Source organism: Antechinus flavipes, chromosome 3 (genome assembly GCF_016432865.1).
Source record: "Antechinus flavipes isolate AdamAnt ecotype Samford, QLD, Australia chromosome 3, AdamAnt_v2, whole genome shotgun sequence".
Lineage (NCBI taxonomy): Eukaryota > Metazoa > Chordata > Mammalia > Dasyuromorphia > Dasyuridae > Antechinus > Antechinus flavipes.
This window is the reverse complement of record NC_067400.1, coordinates 636,660,573-636,667,372: the sequence shown is the minus strand read 5'-3', so window position 1 is coordinate 636,667,372 and position 6,800 is coordinate 636,660,573. Positions and strand designations below refer to the sequence as shown.

The window sequence follows — 6,800 nt, the reverse complement described above, 5'->3', positions numbered from 1 at the left end:
CCGTCTCCCCCCAAGGGACTCCTTTTTCGGGGCAGCTACCGCAGAAAAGCTTCCGCGGGACTCCTTTTTCGGGAAAGCTACCGCAGAAAAGCTTCCGCGGGACCCCTTTTTCGGGACAGTACCGCAGAAAAGCTTCCGCGGGACTCCTTTTTCGGGGCAGCTACCGCAGAAAAGCTTCCGCGGGACTCCTTTTTCGGGGCAGCTACCGCAGAAAAGCTCCCGCGGGACTCCTTTTTCGGGGCAGCTACCGCAGAAAAGCTTCCGCGGGACTCCTTTTTCGGGACAGCTACCGCAGAAAAGCTTCCGCGGGACTCCTTTTTCGGGGCAGCTACCGCAGAAAAGCTTCCGCGGGACTCCTTTTTCGGGACAGCTACTGCAGAAAAGCTTCTGCGGGACTCCTTTCCCATCCCCTTATTCCGGACCTTCCCGCTGCTAATTATTCCTCCCCCTTCCCTCTGTCTCCCATCTATGCGGGCCTGTGTGTGCGCATGTGTGCGTGTAGTTCACGCTTAGCACCGAGCCCGGCCCTGGCGGACTGACCCCTCTTTGTATAATCCCGCAGGGCCTCGGGGTCAGAAAAGCGGCTGGATCCGGGAGGAGCCCTGGCGGCCCCAGTGACAAAGGCTGCTTTTCTTCCTGCACTGGAATCACGTCATGTTGTTAAACCGCATTTGGGGGCAATTGTTCCAATTCATGGTCAGTTGATTGATTAGTAAGGTTTGAGTGATTTTTCATTTGGCTTTTAAATTTGTGTTTCTTTTCCCATTTGGATTTTTCTCTTTATATTCTTGGACCATTTATCCGTTATAGGCAGGCAGTTTCTCTGACAAATTTTTAATCTTTCCTTGTGAATTTAGTAATGCTCTATGCCTTACCTCTGATGGTAACTATGTGAGTATGAGCCTTATCAGTGATTCTTTCTCAACCTTCGGTAAGTAAAACTCTAAAATTCTAGATGAGTTGCAGCCAGTATTGGTGGAGGAAAGTAGTTTTCACACTTAATGAAATCAAAGGCCTTTGATAGAGTGACTTTATATATGTAATACTTGAAATTCTTCTTATATGTGTCATCAACACCTGTGTAGAATATTTGTATGTAAGATATGAATCTTTGTGTCAGGGAGAGAGTCCGGGGACATTAAGGGGACGTTTCATTTCCCAAAGGCATTTCAGCCTTTTCTCCTTTTCAGTTATTAGAACAACTTATTACCCTTTTGCAGTGTCCATCCTTCTAAGATATGAATAAATATAAAAGGTCCCAAAAACTAGTTTAAAATTTATTTTTTTTTATTTTAGCTTTTTATTTACAAAACATATGCATGGGTAATTGTTCAACTTTGACCCTTGCAAAACCTTCTGTTCCACCTTTTCCTCTCCTTCCTCCCACTCCTCCCCTATATGGCAGGTAGTCCCATACATGTCAAATACGTAAAAGTATATGTTAAATCCAAGATATGTATACATAGTTATACAAAAACTGTAGTTCTAAGCTTTAAAATGGCACTGTTGGATGAATTCTGAATGTTGCCCATCTAGCTGCATGTTAGGGTGTGGACACTAGGCATTTTTTATCTACAGGTTCTTCCCTGCGTGGATCTAGGCCAGACTCTTTTAAGTGATTCAGATTCTCATCCAAGAGTTCCTCCAGTGTTCTAGGACTTGAAGACATGAACATATGTGGAAAAATGAATGTCTGGAGCATTTCACTGTTTATGGAACCCCCCAACTTGTTCTTTGCTGCCACAAGAGTAACAAACCCATTTAATAAGCATTAGTTTACCTCTTCTGCCTGCCCTGCCCTGATACTTAATTTCAGAATTGGAAGGGACCTCGGCAAACATCTATGCTAATGCATACGAGAGAGGAGACCTCACCTTAACATACCTGACAAGTAGCCACTTCTCTAATAATATTTTCTGAATAAATACATATTTACTAGTTTTCTAATTAAAAAAAAGACTTGCATTATATCCTTCAAGGAATCTTGCACCATTTAATCTATTTTATTTTTACTTCACAATTATTTCTAAATATACCTCTTCCTACTCCCCTATTAAACAAGCTTTTCCTTATAAGTTTAAAAAAAAAAAAAAAGAAACGAATTGAAAACTAACAAATTGTCACCTCTTTATTTAATATACGTATACATTGTTCCATACTGGGAATCTTCCACTTCTGCCATGAAGGGAGGGAGGTACATGTTCTCAGCTCTACTCTGGGACCATCCTTTGTCCTTATAATTACATATTATGTTGTATTTTTGTTGTCATCGTATATTTTGTTTACTCTTCTTATTTCCCTGTAATACTTCACCTAAGTCTTTCCTTGCTTCGCTGAATCTTCATATTTGTCATTTTTTAAAGTGAGGTAATATTGTGTTAGAGGAATGTATCTTAGACATTCCCCAATAGAACCTGTTGATTTTTTTAATCAGAAAAGTGCTGGTATGAATGATTTGATTAATGTGAGAGTTTCTTTTCTATCTTAGACTTTCTTGTAGTGTTGGTATAGAAGCTTATTTTAAAGTGTAAAAGCTCATTATAGTACACAAAACTAATGTGTCCTATGTTGTATATTTTATTATTTGATCATCTTTATTGATTGAGGCGATAGGAGATATGATTAAGTGTAATGCAGCAGGAAATGGAATATTTACATTTTTATCTCTTTCAGGTTGGGACAGGAGGTCTGAAATCAAACAGACAATTCCAGACAGTTGGAAGATAGACCTCATTTGACATCAGATTATCCATACTGTGAAAGATCTTAAGAACGTAATGACTATGGGAAGACTTTCTGCCTGACTACAGCTCTTATCTAAGGGATGTGTCGAGGGTTAGGATTGACTACCTATCAATTACAACCATTAAATGACACTTTAAGGAGAGACACTGTTTTAAACTCATCACGCCAGCTTACAAAAAAAGCTCACAAGTCTTTCAGAGAACTTGAACTGACTTTATCCAATGTGGTTGAATGTCATTCAAAAACCCTTGGAAATATCCGTTTTTGCTACACAAGAGGCACCCACAGCAGTCCTTCATCAAGCAGACAGTGTGTGATAGAGTGGGTGAACTTCCCAACACAACCAGAACAAACTCTTAATCTTTACCCAATGCCTATGGCTAGAATTTTATTAAAAGCCATTGAGCGAGCAGTACAGTTAACTGGGATAAGATATACACCTTTATACTAATGCACAAATTAATGTCTGCTGTGAAACCATCCCAGAGTGGCAAATTTTATTAGCTATGGATCCAAATTTTACACACGGGACTCCATTAAAGAGAACCAGACTATTACATAATTGACAGTGGATTCTTGAAGAAAAGGTTTTTAAAGGTCCTCTTAAAGGACCAACTCTCTTTACAGATGCATCCAAACGGAATATTTGTGCTGTATACTCTTGTGACTTAACTGTAAAGAGAGTACTCAGAATTCCTTTTCAGTCCACTCAGCAGAATGAATTGTATGTGATCATTCTAGCTCTTACTTATTATCCAGGAGATATAAATAGAGTATCTGATTTAGCCTGTTCAGTAGGTGTGGTACAAAAAATTGCCATAGCCCAAATAAAATTTGTAGCCTCTAATATATATCAGCTCTTTTAGGAACTTCAAGAGCAAGTGAGAAAGCATCCAGGTAAGATTGATATCTTGCAGGTCCACTCACACAGTGGACAGGCAACCCTAGAGAACTTGTAAATCTAGCTCTTTATACTACTTCTTGATGTTTGACAAGGTGCATTGGCTGTGGCAGGCAGGTTTTATAACCCACCAGAAGGGCAATGTCCAGTGCGAGCCTCTCCATTATCTTTAATCGCCAGGTGATGTGGAGAGGCCCAGAAAGTGGTGAATGGAAGGGACCCGATATGTTAACTGCTTGGGGGAGAGGGTTTGTTTGTATCTCCACAAATGGAGAAGGAATCAGATGGGTGCCAATGAGCCATATTCACATTGTCCCTCAGAAAGAGATGGAGCACACTTTGAAAGGCAGCCCAAGAATCTCATTCTAAATATCATCAGGCTGCTCGAGCTTTACGCTTATAATTTGGAATAACAAGAGAGGAGGTAGGAGCATAGTAAAAACCTGTACACCTTGCCTTCCCTTCCATGCTCCTACACTGCCTCCAGAGAAGAACCCTTGTGGTTTGAGACCCATTGAAATGTGGCAAATGGATTTGACCCATTATAAATCTTTTGGTCCTCTGTCTTTTTTCCATGTTGTGGTAGACACCTTTTCAGGATTCACTTTTACAATATCAGCAGCAAAAGAGACAGCCTGAGTGGTCACTGAATTCCTTATACAAGCATTTGCAATTATGGGTGCGCCACAAGCAAGGAAAACAGACAATGGACCTGCATATACTTCTAAACATTTTGCACACTTTTGTGCACAGTGTAAGATTTTACACACCACTAGCATACCTTTTAATCCTCAACTACAGGCAATAGTAGAGAAGAGAAACAGAGACATTAAGATGCTCCTCTGAAAACAAAAGTAAGGGGGAGCCACAGACAACCCTAGAGAACTTGTAAATCTAGCTCTTTATACTATTTCTTGATGTTTGACAAGGTGCATTGGCTCTGGCTGGCAGGTTTTATAACCCACCGGAAGGGCAGTGTCCAGTGCGAGCCTCTCCATTATCTTTAATCGCCAGGTGATGTGGAGAGGCCCAGAAAGTGGTGAATGGAAGGGACCCGATATGTTAACTGCTTGGGGGAGAGGGTTTGTTTGTATCTCCACAAATGGAGAAGGAATCAGATGGGTGCCAATGAGCCATATTCACCTTGTCCCTCAGAAAGAGATGGAGCACACTTTGAAAGGCAGCCCAAGAATCTCATTCTAAATATCATCAGGCTGCTCGAGCTTTACGCTTATAATTTGGAATAACAAGAGAGGAAGGTAGGAGCATAGTAAAAACCTGTACACCTTGCCTTCCCTTCCATGCTCCTACACTGCCTCCAGAGAAGAACCCTTGTGGTTTGAGACCCATTGAAATGTGGCAAATGGATTTGACCCATTATAAATCTTTTGGTCCTCTGTCTTTTTTCCATGTTGTGGTAGACACCTTTTCAGGATTCACTTTTACAATATCAGCAGCAAAAGAGACAGCCTGAGTGGTCACTGAATTCCTTATACAATCATTTGCAATTATGGGTGTGCCACAAGCAAGGAAAACAGACAATGGACCTGCATATACTTCTGAACATTTTGCACACTTTTGTGCGCAGTGTAAGATTTTACATACCACTAGCATACCTTTTAATCCTCAACTACAGGCAATAGTAGAGAAGAGAAACAGAGACATTAAGATGCTCCTCTGAAAACAAAAGTAAGGGGGAGCCACAGACAACCCTAAAGAACTTGTAAATCTAGCTCTTTATACTATTTCTTGATGTTTGACAAGGTGCATTGGCTCTGGCAGGCAGGTTTTATAACCCACCGGAAGGGCAGTGTCCAGTGCGAGCCTCTCCATTATCTTTAATCGCCAGGTGATGTGGAGAGGCCCAGAAAGTGGTGAATGGAAGGGACCAGATATGTTAACTGCTTGGGGGAGAGGGTTTGCTGTTATCTCCACAAATGGAGAAGGAATCAGATGGGTGCCAATGTGCCATATTCACCTTGTCCATCAGAGAGAGATGGAGCACACCTTGAAAGGAAGAAGACCCAAGAAACATCTGGTGGTTCCATTGCTGACTGTGCTCACCACTGAATGAGCACGGCAGTTATGGCGTTTGACTTGTGGACATCAACAATTGTAGAACTGCAAAACTCTCAGGAATCACTGGATTCTCTGAGATATGAAAAGACTGTTGCAGGACTTCAAAAACTTGTGCGAATCATTGGATCCCATGACATGTTAAGCAATGCACAATAGATTGATTTTGGACTATCTCTTGGCTGCTGAAGAAGGCGTATGTGTGACTGTTGTTTACATACCCTTCTTTTAGAACTTGTGGAAATCTTTTACAACACTATAGTGATTCATATTGTTTGTTATATCACTACTTGCATGTACAATTGATGTTTGTTGCACCACCTTGAGCCTGCAGTGGTTGTGCGGAGAGTCATCACTACTAGCCTGTGCAATATTGATATGTGCTTGTGTAATACCTCCCATGCTGATGGGTTTGTGCATACCTGTTTCTAATAAAACCCTTCAGCCCAGAAACCTGTTCGCAATCCCCACTTTCCTTTGGTGTTTTTCATCTCCCTGAGATGTCAGGGAGGGCATGATCATCTCCTTTTCAGTACTTTCACCTCCCCTCCTGAGAAGTCGGGGAGAATGATCACCTCTTTTTTGGTGTTTTCACTTCCTTTCCTGAGAAGTCAGGGAGGGTGTGATCACCTCATTTTGGGGTTCTCACCTCCCTGAGAAGTCAGGGATGGCAAGACTACCTGTGTTCTAAAACAAAAGAAAGCAGGAGATGTAGAGGGCTGAAACTCTTGAGTCAATGCACTGAAGTCAGGACACCCAAGCACTTGAGGCTAACTACCAATTGGACAATACTCTATGGGCATATGGTTGGAAATTGGTCCTTAGCACTCTTCTGTGCTGGCTCGATGATTGGTGTATACAGAGAATTGTAGGAGGGACTGGGGGTGGAGTAAGACGAGCAAGAGTCACTTTGGCTGTAGACAAGGAAAAAGGAAGGTTGCAGAGATCCTGCTTCCAACCCCTTCACTTCTACCCCTAAAGAGCAAGAATAAAGACTAAGGACTTTTGCTTATCCTGACTCTGGCTGATTCTAAGGGTGCTAACACGGTTATTACAATAAACCTGAACAATGAACACA

General features: G+C 41.7%; 1 long non-coding RNA gene across 1 annotated transcript; it reads left to right on the top strand.

The window, feature by feature from the left end:
* The first annotated feature begins 4,354 nt into the window (after positions 1-4,354).
* On the top strand, positions 4,355-6,175 carry LOC127556954 (uncharacterized). The gene is made up of 2 exons (XR_007952579.1): positions 4,355-4,575; positions 5,411-6,175. It is a non-coding gene; the product is annotated as an uncharacterized LOC127556954 (long non-coding RNA).
* The last annotated feature ends 625 nt before the right edge of the window (positions 6,176-6,800 follow it).